The 18074-nt window shown below is 35.8% G+C and overlaps 1 non-coding gene across 1 annotated transcript; it reads left to right on the top strand.

Moving 5' to 3' along the window:
• Positions 1 to 15663: 15663 nt before the first annotated feature.
• On the top strand, positions 15664 to 15768 carry LOC122295260. Its single transcript, XR_006237921.1, has one exon. It is a non-coding gene; the product is annotated as a small nucleolar RNA R71 (small nucleolar RNA).
• Positions 15769 to 18074: the final 2306 nt, after the last annotated feature.

Genomic DNA, 18074 nt, shown 5'->3' with positions numbered 1-18074 from the left:
GAAATGGAAGCAGAGAGCAGAGATGACTTCGCTTCAGAAAGGGAATTGGAATACAAAGTACTACCATCTTCGTGCAAGTCAGTGAAAGGGAGAAATACAATCACAAGGATCATTGATGATGATGGGGTTATTATTTCTGGTTCTAATGGAATAGGAAGTGCTTTCACACAATATTACAAAAGCTTATTTGCCACCTCTAAGGCCGGAAAACATTGTTGCTTGTCCTTGCACCAAGAGTCACTCAAGAAATGAATGATGATCTTCTTAAGCCTTTCACAATGGATGAGGTAGATTCTGCACTTTTTCAAATGGGTCCTTACAAGGTTCCTGGTCCTCATCGGTATTGTGCTTGTTTTTATCAAGATCATTGGTTCGCAATAGGAGATGAGGTTAATAAGGCTGCCTTTCCCTTCTTAAAGACATAACTTTACTCATTTGGTTATGATACCAAAGAACAAACCCATAGAATAGAAGATCATTGAGTATAGACCATCAACCTTTATAATGTTTTGTATAAATTCATTATAAATCGTTTGAAACTGATAGTGCGTTTAATAATTTCACAAAACCAGTGTGTTTTTCTTCCTAGATGTGTAATCATAGATAATTGACTACCAAATACATTGGAAATTCCCATCTCTACTTAGTGATGAAACTTAAGAAAGGGTCTTGTTTTTGGAAAGGGATCATGGATCTCATGCCACGGGTTTTAAATAACTCATGGTGGATTATTTGGGAAGGCCAAGTGAAGTTTTGGCTAGGAGAGGCGTTTAATTGCTTATATTCCTATTATTGGTAATGTGAAGTTGCAGGTAATGGATGTTTTCACGAGAACATGGCTGAATCTTCAGGCATTGTGGGAGGTTGTTCTGGAAAAAAACTTACACATATCTGTGGTGCTAGAATCAGGCTACGTTCGAGGGTGGACAGGTGCGTCTGGAAGCCTAAAATTAGTGGTGAGTTCAATACCAAGTCCGCTTGGAATATGATTCATCAACATGGTGAAATATGCCCCTGGAAGAAATGGCTTTGGAGGAATTGGCTTCCAAAAATGTGGTCATTCTTTGTTTGGCAAGCTAAGAGGAAGGCAATACTGGTGGATGACATTTCTATTGTCTCTAAGTGTGAGTGATGTGATCACCCTCAAATGGAGTCTTTGAATCATAATTTATATGGGGGAGAAGGAGCTCAAAATATCTGGAATTGTTTTTGCGGAAGCATGTCGAATGATAGTACAGCAGATTCAGAATTGGGAGGGGATGATGAGTTTCTTGTGGCAACAAGCTTCCATGTCCACGTAGGTTGGATGGCTTTGGGGGGCTCTTCCGATTATTATTTCATGGCCATTATGAAGAGCTAGATGTGCAGCAAGAATGGAAGGTATGAAATTTAATCTGGATGATCTATTAAAATTCTAATTAGAGATCTGTTGAGTAAGATAAAAGAATTTCAATGGACATATGGAGAGGATGATCCTGGAGAAGATGGCGTGCCCAATTATTCTTGTTGCTACAAGGAAATTAAAATTAATTGTGTGGCGACCATAGGAGAAAGGGAGGGTTAAATTGAATGTAGATGGCGGATCTTGCAGTAACTCGGGAAATTCAGGGGGGTGGTATTATTCAGAATTCGTACGGTGGAGTAGTGGCAGGTTTTGCTCATTCATATGGTCATGCTACTAACAACATCGCTGAATGTAGAGCTTTATTTGATGGGCTTCGGTTGTGCCAGGAATTCGATTTGAGATATATTTTGGTAGAGTCAAATTCAATGGCCATAGTTGGATAGTTGGCGTTGGGAGTGTACAAATATTGGTTTATTTGGGATTTTTGAGAGGAAATTTTAGCTATTGTTGGGGAGTTAAATGTTCTCTTTCGTCACATTTACAGAGAAGCTAAATATGGTGGCTAAGTTTTTAGCTAAGTAGGGGACACAAGGGGTCAATTTAGAGTTTTGCAAAGATACTTCCATTCAAGGCCCTATTTGGGGAATTATTCGTATGGACAAGTTTGACATTCCTTGTCTTAGATGTGGTTGATGTATTGGTTTTGGGGGGGTCTTTTGTTGGTTTTTTTTTTTTGGGTTTTACATGTGGGGTTTATGTTTTCAGGAGATTTGTTTTATAGTATTCCTTTGCCATAAGTGGGGTTTTTTTAATAAAATTGGGAATGAGTCACTCTTAGATATGTGACCTCGGCCCTTAAAAAAAAAAAAGATAATTGACTGACTGCATATGAAACTCTTCATACAATGAACACTTAGCTTCATGGAAAGAAGGGTATATGGCTTTGAAATTGGATATGAGTAAGGCTTATAATCAAGTTGAATGTGACTTTGTTAGAGCTGCCATGACCAAGTTGGGTTTTGATTCTCAATGGCTTGTTTTAAGTTTAAAATGCATTACATCTTCTGCTTTTTTAGTTTTATTGAATTATATTCCTCACGAAAGATTTAAGGCTCAGAGGGGATTGAGATCAGGTTGTCTCTTATCACCCTAATTGTTCATCCTTTGTACAGAAGCTTTGAGTTCACAACTCAAATGATAGCTCCCTGTTTTTTAAGCAAATATGTAGTATTGGGTTTGCTTAAATCAAATTCTTGGGGTATATGACGAAGCTTCAAGACAAAAATTCAATAGGGAGAAGACTTCTTTCTTTTTTAGAAAAAATACTAAGCAACTAACAAGTATATTATGGATTTAGTAGGTTTAAGAGTTTCTTCAAGCTTGGACAAATATATAGGATTACCATCTCTTGTTGAAAGATCACTAATAGTAGCTTTCCAAGGGATTGTTGAGAAGGTTGGTAGGAGATTAAATTATTGAAGACCAAATTTTTATGACAAGATGGGAAAGAAATCCTCATCATCCAAGCTATACCAACTTATAGTATGAGTGTCCTTTTATTGCCGAAGGTTCTGTGTAAAAAAACTTAAATCTATGATGTCCAATTTCTAGTGAGGGCATCAAGACAACTTTTACAAAATTCAATGGAAGAGCTAGGATACTCTGAGCTATGGGAAAACACGATAAGGTTTTGGTTGTAGGGATTTAGAGAGTTTTAATTAGGTCATTTTGGCTAAACAAGCATGGAGATTGCTTACAAACCTGACTTCCCTTCCAGCCAGGATTTTTAAGGCCAAATATTTTCCTACTACTAATATCTTGCAAGTTGGTTTGGGGCCTAAACCTTCCTTTACTTGGAGAAGTATCATAACTGCCACCAATCTGTTGAGTAAAGGACTTATGTGGCATGTTGATGATAGGAAGAAGATTCACATATGGAAAGACAAATGGATGCTAAGGGCGAGTTCATGTAAAATTCAATTCACAATGATATTACTGTCAACAAATGCAGTAGTTACAAATCTTATAGATAAAAAGGAAGGTTGATGAAATATGCATCTGCTAAAAGATGTGTTTCATTGATGAAGATATCTTGGAAATTTTGAAATTACCTAAGTTTAACTTACTATGAGGATAAATTGATTTGGGGGGGCACTTCTAATGGTTGCTTTTCAGTAAAGAATGCATATCATCTGCATAAATGGCTTCTAACATGCAACAAAGGGGAGTCTTCACTTCAAGGTGTTTATGATGTACTTGGAAAATAATTTGGATGATGAATACAACTAAACATATTTAGTCCAAAGAATATGACCTATTTTGTCATCAGACATATTGGTTACTTAGCAGTAGAGTTGTAACATACTAAACATATATTTGGAGCATATAAAATAATTATATCATTTAGTTATTATTATTATTATTATATTGAATTTTTATTTATTGAATATTATTATTAATATTTAACCCAAAATTTGTATTAATTTTATCGGATGTAAACACCACTGACCAAGTCTCTAGTGAATTATCAAATCCTCTCTAAATGTAAAAAAGGTGCCTAAGCCAGTTTTAACTACACCGAAATTCACTACAAATAAACCACTCTTCACTTCAGGCTACCCCTTCTTTATCCCTCTATTTTCGGTGTGATCACCGAGTCTTTCTCTTGCAAATTTCCTAAAACACTTTAAATTGAACACGCACAAGATGGTGTCCATCTATTTATCCCTTCCCTGTCTGTAACTTCAATCATAGAAAAGTCTCAAGCAACAACATCACAACTCCCACAATCCGATCTATCCCTCCATCTTACTCAAAACCAACATTCATCCATTTGCCTCTGTACTTCATCCTACTTGAAGCTACTGACATTGTCGGCTTAGCCACTCAAAACCACCATGCAAGACGTTTTTGAGGTAAGCCTTGATCGTTCACCCTCTCTATCTGCTCCTTTGTTTCTCGATGAACACTATAAAAATTAATTTTCTTCTCTCAATATTTCACCACAAACAGAGACCTCACTTAGTGTTCCACAGTCGTCGATCTTCACTAGACCTACTGTAATAGCCTACTAGAAATTCAATAGTGGAATTCCTCTAGGCTTTAGGAACCTCCGAATCAACAAATTGCTTAAGTTTTAATCTGTTAGAAAAGTTAGTGTTACTATTCACTATAGTGTCAGAAGTGCAATTTTATTTATTTGAGATAGTTAGAAGTGTTATAATACAATATGATTTGTGCTATTAGACTTAGTTGATTATTTAAGATATTATGGCACAATAATCCCATTTTCAATTTTCAAACAAAACGCTTGATCGAAAATGCGTTTTGTTTATTTCAAGGCACTTTGGGATTAAATTTCGATAAACAAACTGTATAGTTAGTTTAGTGTGTATTAATATTGTTTATAGTCGAAAAGAATAGTAACAAGAGGTTTTTCAAACCAGAATATCTTTTTATCCTTTTTATCTTGAAATATTTCTAACTTTAAATTTTCTTGATTCCCATCTAGATAACAAATTTCATAACTTGGTCTATTTTCATAGCGTGTCTCTTTAAAGTGGAATTCATCCTTTGTGTTTCCCTTTCCATCCATTTGGATCTCTTTTGTTTCATCCATTTTGTCAAGATCCTCCTTTTCTTCCAAAAAAGAGAAGGAGAACGATTTTCTTCAGTGGATTCCTCTTGTTCCTGTTTAGTTTCCTTGTTTTGGAAATTGTTTCTATTTCTACATCTGTTTCTTCCTCGCTTTCCTTCCTTTCTTCCGTTTCTGAGGTTTATTTCACTTTCTTAGTAATAATGGGTGACGGTACTTGATGCAAATTCAGTATTTAAAATGCGCGTTGGAATTATGTAGCATATTTTCATATGTCAATTTTTTTTAATTTGCATCACACGTGCATCATTGTTATATGTGTACTCATTCTTATTCATAACCATCTTCGTGAATTCATCAAACCCACCATAATCATTTTTGCTGAAGCATTTACAGAACCCTTAATGCACTTATCCAAGTTTTGTGGTAAGATGGTAATTTGACACATGTAGCTAGAGAACTCTTTTGCTTAAGTATTCATGTGAGTTTGGAGAGGATTGAGAGCATACAAATGCAATAAATTGTGATAAGCATTTATTAATCTGTTGAATTGGGCACTTCTTTTGAGAATATCATTACATGGTTTGTGGTACGATAGTGGATATACTTAGGATATGACGAAGGTCAACTTAGAATTAACGTTTGAGCCTTTCAAGTTATCATTTTCCTTCATAGACACCTAGTAGCCAACTTTGAGGCAATAAACACATGTAGCATTTTCTTTTCATATGCCCATATCATCCATGTCTCTCCACATTGAAGTATAACTTATACACTGATTTTCTTACCCTTTTTACTTCCAAGTGTATACTAGATGTGGAATTTGCATTCTTTTTCTTTTATTTTATCATGGCATGTGTTTGTCCATCAAATTGTTGAAAAAAAGAAGAAAAAAAAAAGAGAAGAGGAAGAAGAAGGAAAAGCATTATTATTTGATGATCTGAAAAGTTGGAGTGTACATCAAGTGAGAAGTGTGGTCTATTGAGACATTTAATAAAATTTCCTTTGTATGTACTTGAAAGTTTTTGAATCCCTTTCATCCTTTCTTTTTCATATAGCCTCGAACCCAAGCCAGATTATAACCTTTTGTGTTGACCGTTCTGATCCTAAGTAAGTTGTTGGAAAGACTGGTGGAAATCTCATTTGTTAGTGCTCCTATCATAAGATCAATGTTTGCTTGTTTCTTGTACATAATTGCCTAATTTTCTATGAGAGTGTGTGTACACATTGTCGACTCTATAGAGAGAGTCATTACACAAAACACAATTATACCAATGAGTTATGGAGTTGAACCTTTTGCTTGAGACATTCTTGATGTTGCATGTGCAAGGTTAGTGGTAAGATAGTTATGACTTGGAGAACACAAACAAACTTTGTAGATTGCTATAGGTGGATTGATCTTGATGGGTTATTGGATTCCTTAGATTGTTTTGATATGTGAATCTGGTAAGTGTGACTTGATGGCCTTTATGTGTGATTTTCTTTGGTCTCTTTAATTGTTTTGACATGAAAATTGCTAGGGACTAGAAATGAATAAGTTGGGGGTGAACCACCAAAATTTGATTACGCCCAAAGAATAACACGGTAATTATAGCATAGCTTTAGGATGTCGATTCCATAGGAAGACAAATTAAAATAATAGCAAAAGAAACAAAAAAAACTAAAGAAAAATATTAAATAAGTAATGGAGAACAAATATTAATTTTAACTGTAAATTAAAGTGAAGTAAAGTGATTAACAGAAAAAGTACTCAAATTTGACGAACAATAGAGCGTCAAGAATCCCTTGCACAAATCTAGTACTTAATTATTTTTAATTTATTAGATAACTCAATTGAGAATTCAATTCTCGAAATTTCCAATCGGAAGGTATAGATTTATAAACAAAAATTAACTCAAATGTAACCTTTCGAAAAATCATTCATCACTTTTAAAATACGTAAATTATTATCCATATTGAGAAAATCTAGCGACAACAATATACTCATGGAGCAATATTGCAGCAAAGAACTAAATCAAAATAGGTAAATAATTGATTCAAACATAATCAAAGAACTAATCCATTCAATAGAAAAAGCATGACGGAATCCATATACAGAATAAATTATATAATTATTCGAAGAAGAAAACATCAACGATAAATTGAGAATGATAAAACAAAAGAGTTTTACTAATTGAAGATCAAATATATGAATTAAAAATAAATTAAAAATACCATCTAATGTGCAAGTTCATCCCTAACCCTACTTGAGAATTTAGTTACCCATAAATATAATGGACGACAAAAATCTCCAAATAAAATTGAAGTGAATGGCGGCCATGGAAGTGATTTTCTCATCTCTACAGATTTGCCTCTTGTGCCTCCACTTCTCCTATATTTCGTACTAATAATATGCTTATATATGGTCGGAAAGAAACCCTAATGTCCTCTTAATTTCCGCATAAAAAAATCGCTTAAATTTTAGAATTTATCTTGGCAGCCATGTACATCCTTCAGGAGTTTGAATTTGGAAATTCTTATTAGAAACAAAGTTAAAGCCCTTTAAGATAACTTTTTAATGCATTAAGAATCGCATCAATCTGATATGTGAGTAAAAGGATAAAGTCAAAAAACTAAAATATGTCCAAACTATCTCCTAGCGAATTTCAGATTTGGACTTCTTGTGGTTTCATTTTGTGATTGTTTTTCTTTTTCTTTTCTTCCAAATTTCTCTCAAACCCCATGAATTTCTTCCTTTGAATTTGACTGGACTTGACTTGCTCTTATATAAACTCTGAAATTAAACATAAAAAACTGCTTAGGAGTATCTCAACCTAAATAGAAACTCAATTTAAGAATACACATTAATTCCTATGATTTCTATTCACATTTTAACATTTTAGTCCAATAATAGGGTATTTAGAGTGCACTTTTGAACACTCATCACACCCCCCAACTTACTCATTGCTAGTCCCTAGCAGTTTTCATGTCAAAACAATTAAAGAGACTAAAGAAAATCACACATAAAGGCTATCAAGTCACACTTTCTGGACTCACATATCAAAACAATCTAAGGAATCAAATAACTCATCAAGATCAATCCACCTATAGCAATCCACAGAGTGTGTGTGTGTGTTCTCCAAGCCATAACCATCTTACTACTAACCTTGACACATGCAACATCAAGAACGTATCAAGAAAAAGGTTCAACTTCGTAACTCATGGGTATAATAGTGTTTCGTGTAAGGGCTCTCTCTATGGAGTTGAAAATGGGTGTACATATACTCTCATGAAAAATTAGGCAATTATGTACAAGCAACAAGCAAACATTGATCTTATGATAGGAGCACTAACAAATGAGACTTTCATAAGTCTTTCCAATAGCTTACTTAGGATCATAACGGTCAACACAAAAGGTTGTAATGTGGCTTGGATTCGGGATTATATGAAAAAAAAGAATGAAAGAGATTCAAAAACTTCCAAGTACATACAAATGGAATTTTATTAAATATCTTAATAGACCACACTTCTTTTTTTAACAATTTGATGGACAAACACATGCTCCTTTTGTATTCTTTCCATTTCTACCAACTTTTTTTTTTTTCGGAATTCACTCAATTGAACACTTTGCAACTTGTACTGCTCTTTTTTTTCTGTTGTCTTATTCTTTTTCTTTTTTAATTGAAAATGATAAAATAAAAGAAAGAAAATGTAAATTCCACACCTAGTATACACTTAGAAGTAAAAATGATAAGAAAATCAGTGTATAGGTTATACTCCAATATGTAGAGGCATGGATAATATGGGCATATGAAAAGAAAATGCTACATGTGTTTATTGGCTCAAAGTTGGCTACTAGGGATCTATGATAAAAAGGTATAGCTTGAAAAGCTCAAACGTTAATCCTAAATTGACTTTCATCATATCCCAAGTATATCCACCATCGTACCACAAATCATGTAATGATATTCTCAAAAGAAGTGCCCAATTCAACAGATCAATAAATGCTTATCACAATTTACAGCATTTATATGCTCTCAATTCTCTCCAAACTCACATGAATACTTAAACAAAAGAGTTCTCTAGCTACATGTATCAAACTACCATCTTACCACAAAACTTGGATAAGTGCATTAAGGGTTCTGTGAATGCTTCAGCAAAAATGATTATGGTGGGTTTGGTGAATTCACAAAGATGGTTATGAATGAGAATGAGTACACATGGGAAAATGATGCACGTGTGATGCAAATTAAAAAAAATTGACACATGAAAATATGCCACAGAGTTCCAAGACGCATTTTAAATATTGAATTTGCATCACCACCCCCCAACTTAAATTAAACATTATCCTCAATGTTTAAGAATCAAAATCGAATGGGGAGTAACTGAAAATGGTAGAATACACCTGATGAGTGACGATGGTAGCTCGCTAAGCACCAAAGATGGTAACCTGAAATGACGAAATGAAATTATCCTACAATAAAAAACAATAGCAAACAAAAAGGAAAAGAAAGAAAATAAGAGAAAACAAAAATAAAACAAAGCAAAAATAAATAAATAAAGAAAAACATATTTGGGTGGTGTGGTCAAGGTTGATAGACTGGATTCACAAGTGGAATGTCTTCCACTTCCAGAACTTGCCTATCAATTAATACTTTAAGGCGTTGACCATTTACTTTAAAGATCCAACCATCCTTAGAATCTTCTATTTCTACAGTCTCATTTTCAAAAATATTTTTCACTAAAAATGGGCCAGTCCACCTAAACCGAAATTTTCTTTAATACTTGGAAAATCCAAAATCATATAAGTATATTCGGTCATTAGGTTCAGACCTCTTCCTAAGAATATTTTTATCATAAAATGTTTTCATTTTAACCTTATAGACTTTAGACTTAGGCAAATGTTTCAATTTAACTCTTGGTGTTTTTATACTTACAGGAATCTGTTTTCCACCTTTGTTAGGCAACTCCTCAAATTTCTGTTGCCAAGCTTATGTGCCATAATCCTAAGTTTCATAAAAAATAGCACAAATATCAATAACATCAGATTAATTACTAATAGTATCAAACTCATAATTCACAAGGGAATATTCAAGGGGATCAAAATTATGAGTTGTGTGAACTCTCTTATCTATGAGTGCATCAATCATGTACGTTGGGTGGCACTCGTCATCTGTTGGCTGTTTCTCAATATGGAAAATGTTGACCTCCATGGTCATGTTTCTAAAAGATAGCTTTATCAACCCATTCCTGCAATTTATAAGTGCATTAGCCGTAGCAAGTAAAGGTCTACCTAATATGAGAGGAACCTTAGAGTTAGACACCACAACTGATTGAGTATCCAAAATCAAGAAATTAACAAGATAATAAAACTTGTCGATTTGGATCAAAATATCCTTAACTATCCCTCTCGGTTTCTTAACTGAACGATCAGCCAACTGAAGTACAACAGAGGTAGGCTTAATTTCACTCAAACCAATCTGCAAATAAATGGAATAAGGCATTAAATAAACACTAACTGTGATGCCTCCAAATCCCCACATACGGACACGGGGAAATCGAGACGTCCGGATAATGACAACGGGTTACCACCCTATCGACGAGTGTCAAGTGTGTATAAGCAACAAATGTGCAAAAAGAAACATGCAGCTGATAACGAAAGTCATATAACTAAGTGCCAGAATTTTTTTTGTTTAATACAAAGCCGTTCAAAATATATATAATAAAATATTACGAGATACAAGTACTGTTTCAAAGTAAACTACAAAGCATAACTTCCAAATCAATACCCCGGCGGAGCCGCCTCCTCGGGCTCAGCCTCCTCCTCCTCGATCTCTGCACCAAAATCTACGGTACCAAAAATGGTGTCACAGGTAAGTAAAGATCCAAACGCCACAAGATAAAAACACATTAAAACTCAAACAATATGCATGAAAGAATGCAAATGCACATATCCCATAAAATCACATTTTTCCACGCACGCCAAAATCCCATTTGGGCCCAAAACATATCCTTTAAACATAACCTCATCATTATTCCTGATAATGGCCCAAAAACTAAACCGTCAGAGCACTGTAGGCGGGAATCACAGGCGGAACTCTACCACCATCCTTGCTCGCCACCGTCCCTACGCGTTCACCGTAGGCAGGAATCACAGGCGGGATTCTACCACCGTCCCTGCTTACCACCATCCCTACGCGTGCACCGTAGGTGGGAATCACAGGCGAGATTCTACCACCAATTCTGCTTACCACCATCCCTACGCGTGCCTCTGACTCAAACCAGTCAGTCCAACCGTTCACATATACTATAAATCATTTATCGCTTATAAGCCTAGTTTCCATTTTACAAACACATGTACATGCATGCAACTAAACGAAAACTCGGTTGTCCCTTTTTAAATATGAATATGTGTGCACTATACAATGCAAACATCAAGGCACAAATATCTCAAACAAATATCAACATCAACCCAACAACTCCGTCCTCAATCCATCCGACCCCCAAACTCTTCGGACTCAGTCTGGAATCAACCAACCAATCCAATAATTTATTGTAAGAGCAAAATATATTTAAATCTAAAAGTAGAGTTTGGAAAATACTTACAGCGCTATAAGGTATTTTTCAAAAGCTCACGACCTTGCAAACGGAGGAGAAAAAGCAACGTAACAGTATATTTTACACTGTGGCATGGGTAATAAATTACCCACTTTCAAACGGGGACAAACCAAGACACGAAATTGATAGGGAATGGTCTAGAGATATTTATGAAGCTAAAGGAAGTGAGCTTTGGCCATGGGTGGCGGTGGAAGTGCAAAAAGGGGCTGATCGAAGTTGAGCTCGTGGGAGCTGCTCCGATAACGGATCGGGGCCAAAAATGGGTGGGTTAGGACGGCAAGAGGTAGGGGAAGAAGCTGTGAAGAGATGGTGGCCGGATGTGGAGCGACGGCGCCGGAAACGACTCAAAATCGTGAGGAAAGATGGGGCTGTAGGGGGTGATCGGCAGCTCGGATGGGACTGGAAATTGGTGGGGGTGTTCACCAGCCAGAGGGAGACCAAACGTTGGGGGTGGTGTCGGCCACGTCGGCCGGCGGCGGTGGTTCTGGGTGGAAGAGGCTGACGACAACAAGAGGGAAGGGGAGCTGCTGCGCGCACACGGGAAAGGAGGAAAAAGAAGAAGAAAAGAAAAAGAAAGAAAGAGGAAAAGAAGAAAAGGAAAAAGGAAAAAAGGAAAAAGGGAGAAAGAAAAAGAGAAAAGAAAATAAATGAGATCCAATCCTCACATCCGGAAATCCAAAAACTGATCCGCTGAAAACGATTTTAAAAGCTGTAAAACGACTAAAATAAATTAAACACCACATCAAATAAAATAAAACAAATTTAAAATATAATAATTTAAAATAAAAGAACTACTATATTAATTAAATTAAAAACACTCATTCAATAAAAATACACGTAAAAAGGGGATATCACACTAACTCCTAAATCTAGCAATACTTGTCCAAACTCATGATTCCCAATATTACTTGTAATTGTTGGACAATATGTGATGCCCCCAAATTTCACGTACGGACAAGGAAAAATCGAGACGTCCAGATGATGACATCACGGGTCACCACCCTATCGCCAAGTGCTAAGTGTGTGTACATGCAATAAGTGTGTAAAAGAAAACACGCAGCGGATAAACAAAGTCATATAACTAAATACCAAATTTTTTCTTTGTTTAATACAAACCCATTCAAAACATACATAATAAAATATTACAAGCCACAAATATCGTTTCAAACCCAACAACAAGGCATAAACTCTAAATCAATACTCCAACGGAGCCGCCTTCTCGGGCTCAACCTCCTCCTCCTCCTCCTCGATCTCTACATCAAAATCTACGGTATCAAAAATGATGTCGCAAGTAAGTAAGATCCAAACGCCACTACATAAAAACATACTAAACTCAAACAATATGCATGAAATAATGCAATGCACATAACCCATAAAATACATTTTTCCACGCACACAAAAATCCCATTTTGGCCCAAAACATATCCTTTAAACATAACCTCGCCATTATCCCTGAAAATGGCCCCAAGACCAAAACATCAGAGCACTGTAGGCGGGAATTGCAAGCGGGACTCTACCACCATCCTTGCTCACCACCATCCCTACGCGTGCACCGTAGGTGGAAATCACAGGTGGGATTCTACCACCATCCCTACTTACCACCATCCCTATGCTGCGTGCACCGTAGACGAGAACCACAAGAGGGATTCTACCACCCTCCCTGTTTACCACCATCCCTACACGTGCCTCTGACTCAAACCAGTCAGTCCAACCGTTCACATATACCATAAATTATTTCTCGCTTACAAGCCCAGTTTTCATTTTACAAACACATGTACATGCATGCAACTACACGAAAACTCGATTTTTCCTTTTTAAAACATGAACATACATGCACTATACAATGCAAACATCAAGGCACAAATATCTCAAACAAATATCAACATCAACCAAACAACTTCGTACTCAATCTATCCCACTCCCGAACTCCTCAGACTCAGTCTGAAATCAATCAACCAGTCCAATAATTTATTGTAAGAGCACTAATATATTTAAATCTAAAATAGAGTTTAAAAAATACTTACAACGCTATAAGATATTTTTAAAAAACTCACGACGTTGCAAACGACGGAGAAAAAGTAACGTAACAGTGTATTTTACACTGTGGCCGTGGGTAGTAAATTACCCACTTTCGAACAGGGACAAACCAAGATACGAAATTGATATGGAATGGCTAAGAGATGTTTATGAAGCTAATGAAAGCGAGCTTTGGCTGTGGATGGCGGTGGAAATGACGGTGGAAGTGCAAAAAGGGGCTGATCAGAGTTGAGCTCGTGGGAGCTGCTCCAACAAAGGATCGGGGCCGAAAATGGGTGGGTTAGGACGGTAAGAGGTAGGGGATGAAGTGGTAAAAAGATGGTGGCTGAAGGTGGAGCGACGGCGCCAGAAACGACAAAAAGTCGTGCAGCTTAGATGGACTATAGGGGGTGATCGGCAGCATAGATGGGGCTGGAAATTGGTGGGGATTCTCCGACTGGAGGGGGATTTTTCTGGGTGGGAGGTGTTAGCCACGCCGGCCGGACGGCAGTGGTTCGAGTCTGGAGGCTGGACGGCAACGGGAAGAAAGGGGGAGGTGCTGCGCGTGGGGAGAGAGAAGGAAAAAGAAGAAGAAGAAAAAGAAAGAAAGAAGAAAAGAAGAAAAGGAAAAAGAAAAAAGGAAAAAGGGAAAAAGAAAAAAGAGAAAAGAAAAGATGGAGAAAGAAAATGAGGTCCAATCCTCACTTCCGGAATCCAAAAACTAACCCGACGAAAACGATTAAAAGCCATAAAACGACTAAAATAAATTAAACACCACATCAAATAAAATAAAACCAATTAAAATACAATAATTTAAAATAAAATAACCAATATATTAATTAAATTAAAAACAACTTCTTTAGTGAAAATACACGTAGAAATGGGGTATCATACAATCAGGATCCTTATACTTAGAAGGAATTCGCTGCTCAATTAGAGCATTAACTTGCTCTGTCAGAAATGCTATCTTCTTAACATGGTGCTTCCTCTTAACTATACACAAATCTTTAAGAACTTTTGTATAAGTTGGAACTTGTTTAATAACATGCAAAAGAGGAAGGTTAATCTTTACCTGCCCAAGGTTCTCCAAGATTTCATTGCTAGAATCCAAAGTTTGCATACTAAATTTTAAAGCTTGAGGAAATGGTACCTTAACTGGACTCTTGATTACCTCGGCTTCCTTGGGGAACTCGGTACTATCATTACTTTGTTCCTCTTCAACATCCTTTGGCTTATCAGTTGTTGGGATGTGTAAGGACTTACCACTTCTTGTCACAATGGCATTTACCTCTTTCAAATTTTTTTGTGCCATATGCTGACCTTGGGGTGCAGATTGAGGTTGAGAAGGAAACTTGTCACGCTCATTCACACTCAAGGAGCTCATTATCTTGGATATATAACTCTTTATCTCTTTGTTTTCTTCAACAACCTGCATAATCAAATATTTGAACTTTTGATTAGTTTTACTCTGTGCCTCAATAAAAGTATGCAAAGTGTCTTCTAAAAGACTCTTAGAAGATGAAGGTGCATTAAATGGTGCAGGATATGATCTAGGGGGTTGTGCAGGTGGCTGGTTTTTAGACTTCCAGCTAAAATTGGGGTGATTACGTCACCCCAGATTATAGGTATCAGACAAAGGTGTAAAAAGCTTCTTGTACATACTTAAGGCATTACATTATTCCTCATACATCCCTCTCATCTCAGCAAATATGGGACACTCTTGGGCAAGGTGATCTACCCCGCCACGTATAAAACATAGTCCAAAAGACTCTGCATGATTAGCCACTTGTATTGGCTTTAAGTCTTTATTCTTCAACACCTCTAGCTCCCTAGTGAGCATCTCAACCTTAGCCTTTAGGTTATACTCTTCCCTGAAATGGTAAATTTCACCACCATTTAGGTTTCCTGCAGGTCGTGACCTATTTGTGCTCTCAGTAGCACTAGGTCCAATCCAAGTGTGAGCTTTTTCAGCAAGCTCATTGAGGTATTCTATGGCCTCATCATGATCTTTCTGTAAGAACTCACCATTACACATTATCTCCACAAATTGACAATCTTTAGGTGTAAGTCCCTCATAAAAATAGCTCACTAAGCGTCAATTCTCATACCCATGGTGGTGAGGACATATACTCAATAACTCCTTAAATCTCTCCCAAGACTGATACAAAGTTTCACTGTCCTTTTGAGCAAAGGTGGAGATTTGCCTTTTTAAAGTATTGGTCATATGTTGAGGAAAATATTTATTAAAGAAGACCTAAGTCATCTCATTCCATGACCCAATAGATCTTGGTCTCAATGAGTATAACCAACTCTTACCTCTATCCTTCAAAGAGAAAGGAAAGAACTTAAGTCTCACAATGTCATCAGTTGCATTTTGACTATGAAAAGTCGCAACTACTTCCTCAAACTCTCTAATGTGCACAAATGGATTTTCATTTTTCAAGCCATGAAAAGTAGGGAGTAACTGTATCATCCCCATTTTAAAATCTAATTGGCTAGTATTAGTTGGAAATATGATGCATGATGGTGTGGTTGTGCGTGTAGGGTGGAGGTAATCCTGAAGGGTCCTAATGGGTTGATCTTCGTGTTCACTCATTTCCTCAAAATTAGAAAAATTATCAAACAAATGATTAGAAAAATTAAGTTCTAACTCTAACTCGAACGAAGGTCTACAAGCAAACCGACCCAAGACGTCTCTATACCTGTGCATGCAAGGTAGAGAAAAATGTAATACTAAAAAAAACTACAAAAAGAAAAATAAAATAAAATAAAGATGCAGCAAGCTAAAAGAGGGAACAAAGTTACCGCCTTTGCAAACTGTTGAAAAGAAAAACTATCTCACAATTCTTCTATCATGTCCCCGACAACGGCGCCAAAATTTAATTACACCCGAAAAATAACGCAGTAGTTGTAGCACAGTTTTGGGGTATCGATTCCATAGAAAGATAAATTAAAAGAATAGCAAAAGCAATAAAGAAACTAAAGAAAAATATTAAATAAGTAATGGAGAACAAAGATTAATTTTAAATGTAAATTAAAGTGAAGCAAAGTGATGAGCAAAAAAAGTACTCAAATTTGACGAGCAATAAAGCTTCAGGAATCCCTTGCACAAATCTGGTATTTTAATTATTCTTAATCTATTGGATAACTCAATTGGGAACTCAATTCTCGAAATTCCTAATCGGAAGGTATAGATTTATAAACCAAAATTAAATCAAATATTTCAAAAAATCATTCATCATTTTAAAATACGTAAATTATTATCCCTATTGAGAAAATCCAGCGACGACAATATACTCAGGGAACAATATTGCAGCAAAGAACTAAATCAATATAGATAAATAATTGATCCAAACATAATCGAAAAACTAATTCATTCAATAGAAAAAGTATGACTGAATCCATAAACAGAATAAATTCTATGATTATTCAGAAAAGAAAACATCAATGATGAATTGAGAATGATAAAATAAAAGAGTTTTACTAATTGAAGATCAAATACATGAATTAAAAATAAATCAGAAATATCATCTAATATGCAAGTTCATCCCTAACCCTACTTGAGAATTTAGTTAGTCATAAATATAATGGAGGACAAAAATCTCCAGAGAAAATTGAAGTGAACGGTTGCCATGGAAGTGATTTTCTCCTCTCTTCAGATCTACCTCTTGTGCCTCCCTCTCCTCTCTATTTCGTACTAAGGATATACTTATATAAGGTAAGAAAGAAACCCTAATGTCCTCTTAATTTCCGCATAAAAAAAATTGCCTAAATTTTAGGACTTATCCTGGCAGCCATGTATGTCATTCAGGAGTTTGAATCTGTTAATTCTTATTAGATACAAAGTTATATTCCTTTAAGATAGATTTCTAATGCATCAAGAATCGCATCAATACGATATGTGAGTAAAAAGATACAGTCAAAAGACTAAAGTATATCCAGACTGTCTCCTTGTGAATTTTGGACTTGGACTTCTTGTGGTTTTATTTTGTGATTTTTTTTCTTTTTCTTTTCTTCCAAATTTCTCTCAAACCCCATGAATGTCCTCCTTTGATTTTGACTGGGCTTGACTTGCTCTTTTATAAACTCCGAAATTAAACATAAAAAACTGCTTAGAAGTATTCCAACGTAAATAGAAACTCTATTTAAGAATACACATTAATTTCTATGCTTTCTATTCACATTTTAGCATTTTAGTCCAATAATAGGGTATTTAGAGTGTACTTTCGTACACTCATCAGTACTCTACCTAAATAGTAGACACAGGTAATAAATTAGAGAATACTAAAGATTCGAGCCATATTAGGATTTTACAGTGCAAAGTTTATTTTCACTTTTCTTGAAATAAATAGTAACCTCAATAGTAGTACTAAGTGTAGTATTTTCAAGGAATATCCAAAATAGATTAGAGAAGTTTTATTTGAACACATGGCAAGATCTTAGCCACATTTGACAAATTGTACTAGACACTTAGCACCAAGACGAACTATGAGATGAAAATGCAAAGAAAATCAAGGTGTG

The sequence above is a fragment of the Carya illinoinensis genome, chromosome 14, assembly GCF_018687715.1.
Source record: "Carya illinoinensis cultivar Pawnee chromosome 14, C.illinoinensisPawnee_v1, whole genome shotgun sequence".
Taxonomy (NCBI): Eukaryota; Viridiplantae; Streptophyta; class Magnoliopsida; order Fagales; family Juglandaceae; genus Carya; species Carya illinoinensis.
Note: the sequence above shows the minus strand (reverse complement) of the source record. Positions and strands in the feature narration are given on the sequence as shown.